The following is a 14622-nucleotide window of genomic DNA, read 5'->3' as shown; positions in this document are numbered from 1 at the left end:
GATGGGGAGGGTGGTAGGGTTTAAAGTATGGTGCACGGGGACCCGGGGTGCCCGCGTACGTTCCTTTTCCCGTATCCAATCCATTCGTCAGATTGTGTTTGTGCCACTGGGCGTCCGTGTCGGTTCGCAAAACATTTCTCAGTTTTCGTTTCACTGTGCTCACGCACGCACAAAATTGTTATCGTTGTTATTATATTATAATTTTTTTTTCATCCGTGTCGGGTTGATTTTTATTATTGTCATCATCGTGTTATTATTATCGAAAAGTATCAGTCTTTATTGTTGTAGTAAAAATTCGTTGATCTTATATTACCTATATATTATATTGTTGTTCGTTGCGTTTTTTCCCTAAAAAATTTTATCATCCGCCATCGCCGCCGCCGACGTCCGGGTTTACAAAGTATTTTTACCGAGTAGCTCTCTTCTTCCAACGCCCGCGCCACGCGACGCCGGTTTCCTGACGCGTCGCGTAAAGGTAACCTACTGCCTGCCGATTGTTTTTCCTCTACCGGAACCGATCAACGCCGATACAAACGCATCGGAGACGCGCCACCGAAGTGTAGCATGTTAGGCCGCCAATCGTCCGCTTCTCTTCGTTTGTGATAAACAAGGTTTTTCGATACGGCCTCAAGCTGTGGACTGCAACGCCCTATTTGATCCCCCATCAGGGGTTATACTATCCAGTGAGTACAATACAACCGATTAATTATAATATATGTGTAAATGTTAGCAATTGACGTGTCGCCGCGCAACGCGTCCGACGGCGACTACCTACTACGTAGGCCTATTTACTTATTAGCCTGTAGCTTAATAGTTGTTTAGAAATCGCTGCGTCGTGTGCGTGTGTGCACCGTCGGGAAGATCGTACCCAATATACCTATCATATTGTCGGCCGTGCGCGCGCGTTCACGGCGATGGCGATTAAGACGAGTCGTCTAGGTCGGCCTTCGGCGGACGTGCATTGTGTACCTGCTTCGAAAATCTTATCTCTCCGAGACGTTTCGTCGTTACAACGGTATAACCCGGGGCCATTAACTGTTCGTTAACCGCCGTATGTCATCGGTTAAATAAAATGTTATTATAGATATTATTGTATTGCACGTCAATATCGTCGTCACGTAGGCTTTGACTCCAAAGGTTTTCGTACAAATAAAAGCGTTTGTTGCGCGACACGTTATATTATTATTTCTCCCACCCGGCTCTTGCGCGACCATCGTTATCACGATCGCGCGTATAGTAATATTATAGACTTTGGAACGCGCCTCTTCGACATTTGGCTAACTCGTCGTTGGCATCCAAAATACTTCCAAATACTCGAAGCATCAGAACTTTGGTGTGCGCCCGGTTTTCCAACTCTGGTGTTCGTAGAGGGTAATAATCGTCGCCGCCACCCCCGTCTGCGAGTTATTTTTAACGACCCTCGTCGACAGCACGGCCAAGTGGACTAAATTATATTTCACTTCGGAAATCAAACACCATCTCGCGCACCCTTGTCCTAGGAACGTCACATTTGTGTGTTCCGCTTCGGTAAATAGGGATTTACGAATAATATGCAGTTTGTCATTTACCGCTACTGCTGGTTTGCTTACTGCTATGGTGGTCGGTGACGCTCTGCGCGAATTCACGAGTACGTACCATTTCGTATGTCAACCATACGATGGACAAATATCGTAGTTTTACGCATTTATTGTTCGTGACATGTGCAAAATTAGGAGTTTATTTTTCTCTGCCTGTTGATGACCCGCGCGAGTCACAAACACGAAACAAAAGTCCATTATACTAATTATACCGACCCCGCCATCCGTGTTTCACCACTATTTCACCCTTCCTACTCCTCTGCTTGTTTTTTCGCCCCGGCGTCAGTCGTGTGGCGTAGAGTCCATTTCATAAAATAATATTCATATATTTAAAAACGCCTGTCAAAATTGAAATAGACGAAAAATATTATATAGGTAGTATATTTTTGCTCCTCGGACCGATGCCGCCCGCTTCAAGCCCTCTCCTCGGTTCCACAAACGATCGATACTCGTATTACAATACGTCTGTATATATCGAGCCCGAGGTGAGTTTATATATTATTAAGTGCTCAGCCGTGTTCTCTTCGTTTTTATTTTCACTCAACAATCCGCTGGCTTTTCGACGTATTCATTTCTCTTTTCTACTTTTATCGGAATAAAAGTTTATCTTTTTCCAAAATTTCTGCGATACTGGTACCTATCATTCTGACATTTTTCGCATTCATCGCCCTCTTGTACGACGTCCCACTTCTCAACTACCCTCCAACAGCCTGGGCCGTGGAAAAGGGTTTTTTTATTCCCGTTCGATGACATATTATATTACAACCGACGATTTATCGAGTAGATCGCATAATAGCATCGCCGTACATATTATATAGCCTATATACCATATACGTATGAATTGTATAAACAAAAGACTATTTTTTTTTTACAACGAACATGGTATTGAATTTTGTCCTCGGTTACAATAAAAAAATGGTTATTAAAAAAAAAAATTTTTTCCCCATTTCGTTCGACGTATATTTTTATATTTTTTTTTTTGTGGACAAGTACCTACAATGCATGTGATATTTTTATGAGACGGCCGCTCGTGTATGGGACTGACGAATGAATTATATATGATACGAGGAAAGCAATATAGTATTATTGCGGGTTGCCAAACAAACGTATGAACTTAGTTTGCAAATGGAAAGAAAAAAATGCTCATTGTAATTCCCGTAAATGAAATTGGTTTCGGAAACTTGGCACGGCCATTTCCCGCGCAATGGTCTCGGTGATGGTTAATTTGTTTCCTCTTAATTAGCGGATTTATATACTAACTCTATCGCAGTAAAACGCCCTTTTATATTATTGTATGAAACTTAGTGTCCATTGACCGCGTATGGACTGCGGCCAGCCGTGGAGTACACACGACATGTGTTTGATTTTTAAACACGTTCAAAAACCATTTATTTTATTTTTGTTTATTGTCGTTAAATTTTTGCTATTATTTTAAACAGAGTGAAAAGTTAAGTTTTTCATAAACCAAGGCAATTGCAAGTTTGGAAAATGCAAGACATTTCACATTTTAATGATAGACAAAATGTAAAATGCCTAATAATAATAATATGTTCTTAAAACTTTAAAAAATATAATTGTACATATTTCCTAGGATATTAAATAATAAATATGAATTTGTCTCGTTTACGATAAAATATTATCGTTTTGAATTGATGAAAACGTTCGGTTTGGTTAAATTAATTTCTTTGAAAATATTTAAAGTCCCGGTATATGAGGAGCCATGTGCAATAAAAAACCATAAAGTTTTTTGTGTTTAAACCTACAACCTACTTACGTATATCCAATAAACTTTGAATTTTATGTCTTTTATTGAGAAAGTCAGAACTCATTCAAAGTGTCTATATCAGTCTCAATTTTTCTTGAGCCTTCGTCCGTACACGGGACTATTATGTGTATACACGTCTTATAATTAGCGTGTTCGATGGAAATCCAGATAACATATTGTGTTAAGACTGTTCGCACCTAATACTACCTATGTGGCTATGTGTGTACACTGTATGCTTACATTATTATTTTTATGTAGTACCAACAATATTAAAGTAATATATCGTCAATCGTTTAATTACGTCTCAATTATATGAGTCGGGTACGCCCAAGGTACGACGACGGTATTGTTGCAGACAAAAATTTTTTTTCTCGACCGTGTATAGATAGACACGTCAATCAGCCTTCAGGCCTTGAATACGCGCTCTGGCCAAATATCGCCGGAATTGCCGGTCGTTTATTATAATATTTATTTAGTTTACTGAAAATGATCAGACACAGAGACAACGATGATAATATGATATTATTTTATCGGCGTATCATATTCTCTGACGGTGTAGTGTTGTAGTATAAAATATGTATAATTTCCTCTCTGTCGAGGGGCGGCACTGCTGCAGACTGCATTATTTCAGTTAAATTTTTTTCTTCCGCCGTGTGTTGCGTGCGTAGAGCGTTCCTCGTCTGTGGAGGTCGCTCACGAGAGAAACACACATGTCGAGGGGGGCCGCGTATAATTTATTTATCCTGTCTGCCGCGATGGGGTTGTGTGGAGAGGGGACGGAGGCGGCTCTCGCACATCTGTTCAACGTCGTTTATATGTATACGTATATAACTTTAGATGGATGTATGTCTGTGTAACGTGCCGGGAACGAAATAATAATAAAAAAAATATATATTTATACCTACGTGGCTACGTTATACGTTCTTTATAGATAGATATACTGTAATAGCGTATAGGACGTGTCTCATCGTTCCCTGGTGTGGTTGTGGCGATGGTGGAGGCAGTGACGGTGGGAAAATGCCATTAAAAACGCACTCGAAACATTGATTTTTCCTCTCCCCGACTTCGCCAAACGAGCTGAACGTACGACGACGCTATAGTCGTGTCCCGCGTAGACGTCATCGTCCTCGACTGAGCAGTTGATATCATTATAAATAAATTTATTATTTAGGTCGAAATTAGTCGGGATCGCGACTCCAAGATTTTATTGTGTGTGGATGTCGTTGTCGTCGTTGCGCGTATTGATCCGCGGATACGTGTGCTTAAAATTCTTTGCGAACGCTTTTGTCGGGGTTTGCATGCTTCTGGCATTCGGCCTTCCCCGCGCCAGACAGAATAATTTAGGATTTCGTTTTTCGGACGACGATAATAATATATTTCATGATCGATCTGTGACATAATTGACAAAACGACAAATACAATTTTACTGAAAAAAAAAACCGTTATCCGAACGATAATCATCTGCTGTGCCGTCACAAAGAAAATTGGTTTAACTTTTATGTTACTCGATGACATTCGTTCTTTTGTTTTTTTGGGCATGTCTCTCACGTCAATCATAATTCGTTTACGGTCTTTTATTATTATACCATTGAATTTGTATACACGCGATGGCTGTAATCGTAACGAGAATAACAAAGATCGAAATCTCCCACGCGGTTTTCTAAAAATTATTTATCATTTGTCAATTGTAGCCTGCAGGGTCCTGGGAAATATTTTTCTGGTTTTTATATGATAATTGTTACTGTTTTCGTTTTCTAGCGCAGATTTTGAGCATTAACTCTTTAGGTATATTATTAGGACTACGATAAGATTTTTGTCTTTAGTTCTTCTGAAAATCTGAACAATGCCAGTCGCCAAAGCTTTGCATCGATTATTCGATGATGTAGTAATTGATAACTATAGTCAAATGACTCACATGTGGATGCGGCACATTTACTTTTCATCAATACACTCCATGTCCACGAATTGATGTGATGTTTAGACTTTAGACTCCAGATTTATTTCGTTTGGATAGACAACCGTTATAAATTATATTTATAAAAAAATAGAATAATAAGTCAGCTTGGCGCTGCTACCGCGTGTCCTACGATCCGGTCGTCGTGATGGTTGCCGATCGCGAACCATAGTTTTATTACTGGTGATAAGTATTCATTTCGAAATTTCATTGTAAACGTCCCGCATACTTAGTGAGATACTATTAAAACGAACAATTATAATCGCTCCGTTTTGTGTAGTCTATTTACTTTTTATTTTATTTTTCGTTACCGCGGCGCCCACATCCTATAATCACGACGAATTCCTCAAGGGAGGAGGCTTACCACACCCAACTACTGCTCGTTGCGGCTGCTGCTGCTGCACCTATTCGGTGGCAATGTGATAAGATAACGCAATATTATTATAAATTATTATCATAATAATGATGCGATCTCCGGATATATCATCACAGATCATATTATGCGTTATCACCAACGTTTTTGATAAGTTTCCCGCCTTGTGTATGTATTCTACTCAATTTACGTAGATAATATTAACTATAGATTGTTATTATGTCTACAGCTAAATCGTATGCGCAAACTAAGTTATCATATTGTATTTCCGCGATCACATACCTACCGTTACCACCTACCTGTAAACGCAAATTTCACAATAATAAAATTGCGTTTGACGCTATGAAAAATAAAGGCGTGTATTGGAACCCTGAAAATAAACTATAATAACTATATATATTACATGTAGGTACCTACGGGTTTGTCAATAACTGTGTGTAGGTAATCGGATCGCCGACGCTTCGGGTGGCGGACAAACGCGCGACGGCGGCGGTACACACCGACCGACCGACATGGATACACTTTATGGCACGAATTCAAAAACGGTCGGTGTCGTTGTCGGGTGTTTTTTTTCTCTTCTTGCGCCGCCGCGCCTGTTTGTCTTCGCCTCCGCCCCGGTCGATCGTTTACAATACGCACGCGGTTATTGTGTTGTATCGTCGTACGCATATAGTAAGTAGTTAGCGAGGTACATAAAACGCTTGGCACATATCTGCGGCGTACAAACCGCGTGCGGGCAAGGTTAACCTCGTCGTTGCAAAACCCGACCTTCGCGGCGTGCCATATAACGCGTTTTCGATAGATAGTATTCTATTTTAATTACAATTGTCATTATTATTATTTTCGTTTGATACGAGCTACTCTTAATGATATACGCGGTCATAGGCGCCGATATAGGGAGAGGCTTTAGAGGCTAAGCCCCCCAAACATTTCCTACATTTTGTTTTAAGCTTATTCAATATTATCAAAGTACGGCTTTAGCCCCCCCCCCCAAAAAAAAAAAAAAAAAAATCCCAAACACTATTTTGCGCCTGTACACGTTTCTATACCTGTGTCAGGTATGTCCATCGTGTGCCGGCCCAATATCACGTCCTAATGTGTGCTCGTGTATGTCTCCCCGAACAGTGTTCGGACTTGCGCCCTTCGGGCACTTTGATATACACCATGGTGGCTTGGTTATTTTATCGATCTCCTATTTTTATAATGAGTGCGGTATAATATTACGAATAGGTACGCGCATTGTTGTCACACCCGAGTTAGGAGGTTAGGTCGGTACGAGTGTATTATAGATGAGCACAAAAAAAAATGTAATTAAACCGCGGGGTTAATCGACCGTGTGCACAGCACCGAGGAACCAGCGAATTTTCTCTCTTAATTGCGAATTAAAACGCACGGTTAGTGAATCGGGCAGGCGTGCCGGTCTAGAAATCGCTTTTCGCGTATATATATACGATAGTATATAACTAGGAATCCGCTGACCGTGTAGCTATAGCCGGGTACCCATAATATAATGGATATACATAATTTTTATAGTTCTAGACTAGAGGTGGTACGCATCGCGGTCCGTTTGCTTTCAGTGTTGATCATTAATTTATTATTATTAGCGTCAGTATTAATACGTCTTTCGTTTCGGGATTTCGTATTTGTTTGAAAATAAAAACTGCCTCGTTGTCTAGCTAATAGCTATTATATTAATATTCTAAATTCTGAATATTTAGTAATATAATATAATTATCATAATCGTACTTTTTACGTTCGTCCAAATCCGCGCGTGATTTCATACGAGCCTTATATACGTATATAATATATCTATATACCTAATATATAATATTATATTAACGCATGATGTACAAAACTGACTCCCACTTACATGCCCCCTCTACATCCCCTCACAGTACCACTACGCGGTTTCCAAGGTTTTATTAGCCCGATACGACGACGGTAAGAATAATAATAATAATATTATTGCGGTTCGTTTTTCTCGGGCGAATTACCGTTTGTTTGGCTGAGTAGAGGGGAAACGCACGTGTTGTCTGTCGTCGTCATCATTACCTACCTGTTGGTAAGGCTAGAAGCCGAAAAAAAAAATTAAATCACTCGTAAGTACCGCGAACGTGTCGTACTGTCGCTGAAGTGTATTTTATTTTACAACGGCGAAGAAAACCTAGTGTTTATACTTCATACCGCGTGTTGTAGACTGCGGGTTATACTCTACGAAACCGTATAAAAGTTTTCCCTTCACGCGCCCAACTGCATTTCATCCGCGTCTTGTATGTTATTCATGGACGGGTATCAATATAATATTATACGTACGATTTAATTTAAACGACGTATTGAAAACGCTGACCATATTCGTTTTTGTCTGGTTTCGACTCTAAACGATTAAATGTTCTGAATATTCTCTAAATTACTCTTCGTTTAATCGACATCGGATAGGCATAGAGTAAATCGGTATAACGAGCAGCATATCGCACGCACATACATACAGTATGCTCGTTAGGTACGACTTAGGTAGGTACTTAGGTACGACTAATTATGATCTTACAACTTACAATTTAAATTCTTATGTGACTTGTTGAATCAGTGGCGTCCTCAGAAAATAAATTCTTTGGGTGCAACATGTATGGAACAAAATATAATGCAGTTTAGTTTAGACCCATGCTCATTTTTAAATTGTTTGATTTTATTTTAATTACTTATTAGTTATTAGTATGTTTCTTAAATAAACAATGAAATCCCCCCCACCTAAGGTAGTAAGTAAGTAATTAAATACTGATAACCAAAATTTGATTGTTTCATCATTATGCAAAGTAAAAAATCAAACACACTACTTGTGGTTGCCTATATGTTTATTTTTATAGTGTGCAATTAAATATTTTAGGGTTTGTTTTTCGTTTCAAAAATAAGTCGTATTAGTAAATATACCTATAGCATTCAGGTCCATCTAGATTTTAATGGCCGTTAATTTGTTTTACCTAGGCTATACAGCAACGACTCAACTGATGCCATAATATAAACCATAATATTATTACTTTGTATACCCCTTAGCACATCTGATCAGCACATTCAATCTCCTAATATTGTGCACTGAATAAAATCTTGTGAATGTCGTGCATATTATTGCGTTTTAAAGTTTATGTTTGATTAAAATTCAAGACCGAAGTAGGTACATTGTTCGTGTATATGATAATTTCGTTTAAAAAACGTTATCTGCGATGTTTGAATTCAATTGGAAAACATATACAGGGTGATTACAATATCATCACCTTTTTATCCTTAAATAATGCAGTTATTCAAATTCTGTTTTGAAATTTGTAGTACCTATACCTTAAGACGATATTTTCAGATACCTTGGATGTCATATGCATTCCATATTTAAATCAATACAAAAATAATTTCTTTTCGTTGCTCTTTTTTCCTCTGTAAATTTTTAGGATGGAATTTTCGGAAATGTTGTTGCGTCTAAATCGAATTTCAAACGAGTAGTTTTTGATTTATTAAAATGTATATAATAGGTATCTAAGATAATAATCATTAATAATAGTATTACTACTATTACATATTATTCACATTAAATATAAAGTACAACATTTCTGTCAATCGTCTATTACTATATTATATTCGGTTAACCATCAAAGTCTTGTCGGTGGCGGTTAATCGAGTTTCTACTGTAGCATATTTTATAATACCTGTTATACTAACTTTTAGTCAGTACACTAGGCTCAGACAATTTTTACAGATTATAAAATGGTAATATATTATTATTCATTATTCAATAAGGTAGATATACTATGAAGTATACATTTTAAACCATAGTTATTAGCCTTAATATCATGTGATACCAACATTAATTCAGAATTTATTCGTTTAAATTTCAATTTATTCCTCAAATATTAAAAAAAAGAAATGATATCCGTATTTATATGTGTAGAGAATACTCCTTAAATGGCATATCAAATTAAAGTATTTAAGAATATGAGTTTTACGTTTAGCTACGTAAGAATTATAAAAATCAGAATTTGAACAAATTAATTATTAAATTAAAAAATTGGGATGAGTATTCGTGATGACTGATGAAACACTCTGTATATGCACATGCAGAAATAAATAATTATAAATTGTAACCATTGTTCTTATTTAGTATAGAATAAATAAATTGATATTTACATTTATATAATATACTATAGGTACTTTTATATCATTGGTAGATTCAATTAAAGAGTATGTTTGAATGTAAAAAAAAAAATTAAAAGGGAGAGGGCACTTCCTCCGTCCCTATTTTAGCGGCTGAATATTATTATTATTCGACGGAACAAAAACAAAAAAAAATCGCTTAACATCAAATGTAGGTATTTGAATTTTCATTATTTTAATAACATATTACACTATATTACATAACCTACTTCCATATTGAATATTTAATTATTATATATCATCGGCGTTCAAATAATGTTTTCGTCTGCTATGCGTTTGCAATTTTTTCTGTGCTCTGAAAAATAACAGTTTTACCTATATTTTTATGTATTTTTTTTTTGGTTTCGTGAAAGTAAATTGTAAATATAAATTATAATTGATATAGGTACTATTATTATATTATATTATAATGATTATAATATACTATAATATTGTTGGCTGTAAATATAGGTGTTATATTCTCAGTTGTAATCGTTATTCATTTTGATTATGATATAATATGTTATCTCTTTTTCTTAATTGATGTTTTTTTTTTAATATCGATGTTATAGGTATAGCGGAATATTTTATGTATGTTCAGTTTTGATTGTTACTTTGACGATTGTAGGTCTACAACAATAAATAGTTCATAAAATATTGTATTTCATGATGGTTACTTGTTTTAATTGCAGTTTTAAACGTTGCATAATATATGAAAAAATAATTAATGAGTCAAGTAATTATAACTATGTATGGTCTGTATTGATTATTGACGACTTTATACGATACGTGATATTTGACAATTATTTTGTCGAAATCGCATTATCAGCTGTAACCTTTGATTATCATTATCGTTCGTTTACCCCTATAATTGTAGTTTAAATTTATAAATTTATACACTAGCTGCTAGGAGGTACCTATGTCGCAATGTCGTTATAAATTAAATTGAACGTGTTATGGCTTGAAATTTGAATGGAATGACAACCATTTATGTACGAATTATTTTTAAAACTGTAAGACCTCGTTAGAACTCTTTAACTTGCATAATTTGGCAAGTATTTTCATTTCATTTATGAGTATATAAATACATCCCACTGCCAATACTTCGTTCAACTTGGTGTTTTCGGTGAATATTTCTTTTGAATTTTCTATTTTAATATACACGTATTATGCCTTGTGCTGATTAGTTATTATTATTGACTAATTTGAGCAAGTCCAAAGCGAGCTGATTCGTTTTAAAACCAAACGTATACACAATTAGGTATTAATATGTTTATATTTTATATGATAATATGATATTATTATACACTTGATTTGTGCCATACTTGTCACTCGTGTGTATTGTGTATTGTAACAAAGTAGTATGTTTTCCAAGTTATTTTTTTTATTTCATGTAGGTACCTTAGATCATATAGTATGGATGGATGCTATCTATAGTCTATGGATGCTATGTTCCGATATTTGAAGTACATATAAGCATAGAACAATATAAAAGCGACACTCGATCAGCATATTGGAGTTTTGTTTCCCTATGATATGAAGTCTGAACCTCCAAAAACCATAGAAACGTTTCCGCGCACCAAATTATGTTAGACCCAATGTCTCCCGTTTATGTAAGCGTTTCTCGGAACACAGACGGGGGGTCGGCTTGTTTACCATTCCCCTCTGGAGACCGTGTTCAAGGTCACAATCACCCGATCCGGTCTATTAATGGAGTGTCGTACCCCTGATATAAGCGACGAGTCGCTGGTTGAGATGTGTTGTCTGCGCATGCGTGTGTATACTCATCGCATATTTACATAGACCTATAAACTAATGGACAGCGCTTAGATAGACAAGTCAAGGATACGATATAGATTGAGCGAGAAAAGAAACAAAGTACTAAAATGTATACAGTTCTTTATGCTAGCTCCTTAACTACTTGATGTTCTTTCTCTCTCAGTTAAATGGTTATATGATCACCTAGCGGCTAGCATTTATGGCAGGGTGGAGTGGAATGTGCTGTCAATTAGTTTATAGGTCTATGCATATTTATGCTAATAACTGTTGTGTATTATCCTTGGGAATTCACGAGTGATAACTAGTGATATAAGTGATAAATATGTAACGAGTATACTCACACATCGCAGATCACGCGTCTCAACCAGCGACTCTTTACTAATATGTGCTTTTACATAGGTGAGATATGCTATGGCTCCATCCATAGTATAAAGTTGTAACTTGTAGCTTATGCCACATAAAACTAAATAAATTTATTTATAATTAGTATACGCCCACAATTGGGCTCAGAACAGTATTTTATTTTTTATATTTTCTTATGCATATATAACAACAATACAACATAATAAACATATGCATATTATCTTAATATTAATCTATTTAACTTTAAACATATTATATTAATGTTTATACTTAATACTTAATAGTACCTTTAACATTTAAATATTGATTTCAACCTGGTTAAATTGTCATGGAAATATATAATATATATTATGATCTAAGAGGTATACTATCCTTACGAAGTGAAGTTAGCTTGATAAAAATGAGCGATAGTTATGACTGATAAACAATATCGCTATTGTAATATTAGAAAAAATTATTAAAGTGTATTTGCAAAAAATGTTAGAAAGTAATGTTTTAATAGGTTTAAATATCAAGGATTCCTTTTGGGTCTCAAAATGTAACATTGATATTATAATATATTAATATATTCAATATTGTATTATGATCATCGTTTTACCATTCTATACTAATAATTTTATAGTATAAGATTTATGTGACATACTAGATAGATTTAATTTGGAAAGAACGTATAATACCCAAGGATAGGCAAGTTAATAATTTTTTTTTAACTCAGTTAAGTTAAGTTAATATGCACCAATAACAAAAAGTTAATTTAATTATAGGTTAACTCAGTTAAGTTAAAAATGAATACACACATTTGTTAATTTTTTCCGACCCAAAACTAAATTATAGACTTGTGTTTATACTTAAACTTTATATAGTATTTTCATATAAGTTAGATTTGAATAATATAAATTGTTTAACATTAAACAATTCACGGTAAATATTTTATGACATAAAAACGAAATAGACACAAATAGTGAAATGTAATAAAATTAACAACCAAATAAATAACTTAAACTTAATTCTTAAAATGAAAAATTAAATCGTTAATTTCACGTTTATTAAAAAAGAAATTTAATAAGTTAAGTTAATGAAAATCCGAAAGTAACTAGTTAAGTTAAAAACTTATAATAAAATTAACTTTTTAACTCGTTAATTAATGCCCAGCCTTTATAATACCTAATTTGGACCTTTTTTTCTAGCTTCATTTTTTAATCAACTGTATAAAATTTAATCAATAATTTTATTGCTCTGAGTACTTATAGTCATTAGACATGTTCATTTCTAAACCATTAATTCGTGTACGAATTTATTTTATTTATAAATGTAAATTTATAATATATTAATACAATGAAAGGAACGGTGTGTGGCTTGAGCCCATTAGGGTTTTTTACTACTTTATATACAATAGTATGGAAATTGGCCAATGTGTATTCGGCTTGAAAAATGTCTATTTAATTATAAAGTTGTTTGTGTAAATGAATATGTGTAAAGAGGAATTCGTGTACATATAATTGCTCAACATTTTACAGCTTTTTAATTTGACGGCCCTACGATTATACGTATATTAGTGGTGAAATAGTGAACATTAATTTCCCAACTGCCTTGTTCATCGCTGCCTCGTACTACTAGAGTGCCGTGGAGAAAGAATAAACATTAAAAACGTACATTTCATACTACGTAATATTACATAAGGTATATTCGGAATTGCCCAGAATGAGCGAATACGACTAAATTCGAGTAAGTTGTATATGAGCTGGATATGAGCTCTATAACATAATTATAGGATGCCGAGAGGGGAAAAAATATTGTTCGATTCGTCACGGGAAATCCAACTGATTTTTACGACAAAACGCTACGGTCGCTGTAAAATACTCGGGAAAATATTATACTAACCGCGATTTCGGAGGCATTATGACTGGATACAACGACGATGCGGGAACAAAGCCACCGAGCCCTGATGTACCAACTCAACAGGTCTCTCGTTTGAAGTCCGCTCTTTAATCTCGCGGACAATAAATTCTGTCTAAATTTAGTGCGGCTATAAAAAAAAATCTTCCGAGCGTTTCAGGACGCGTTTGCCAAGCTTTGTAATCGCGCGCACGCACAAACGCTGCCGCCGCCGCACGGATTGATGATGTATTACGCGTGCGTTTATTATCTCGTTCGCGTCCGTTTCTGACGAATCATTTATATTATTATTATTGTCGGCGGCTATATACGACAATAAACATCAATTTAACTCAATAACATCCCAATGTACAAACGGGACCATCCACGTCGGCGAAATGTGGCTCATTTTCTCATAGGATGTAGCCACTTGTCGAGCGGTTCAAAAACGCTGTATACATAATATTTTATATACGAGCCCGCAGCATTTTACAATACCTATAATAATAATAATAATAATATAATATTTATTATTTTCTACTGTACCTACCTATAATACTGTGTATATTAAATATTTATATTTTTTTTTTTGTCCTACGTCGTCGGTGAAGTATTACAACAATGGTCATCCCCCACCGTGACAGACGCGTCCTCCGAATGGCCCCGGTGCACTAACAATGCACCGCGTACATCCTCATTAGACCAGAGTGTTCCCCCCTCCGGCGAGCTCCCCCTACCGCCCCCTTGCATTTTCTTTTCATGA

At 35.6% G+C, this 14622-nt stretch overlaps 1 protein-coding gene across 10 annotated transcripts in view; it reads left to right on the top strand.

Moving 5' to 3' along the window:
* Window positions 1-72: 72 nt before the first annotated feature.
* The window catches only part of LOC100167964 (RNA binding protein fox-1 homolog 2), a gene marked incomplete at its 3' end in the record, with an annotated part of 36995 nt that continues 22445 nt past the window's right edge, over window positions 73-14622 (top strand). For 8 of the 10 annotated variants that reach the window (XM_016802532.2, XM_016802529.2, XM_003242904.4 and 5 more), the window contains 1 exon segment: window positions 74-683. 10 annotated transcript variants of the gene reach the window in all.

Source organism: Acyrthosiphon pisum, chromosome A1 (genome assembly GCF_005508785.2).
Source record: "Acyrthosiphon pisum isolate AL4f chromosome A1, pea_aphid_22Mar2018_4r6ur, whole genome shotgun sequence".
NCBI classification, from domain to species: domain Eukaryota; kingdom Metazoa; phylum Arthropoda; class Insecta; order Hemiptera; family Aphididae; genus Acyrthosiphon; species Acyrthosiphon pisum.
Note: the sequence above shows the minus strand (reverse complement) of the source record. Positions and strands in the feature narration are given on the sequence as shown.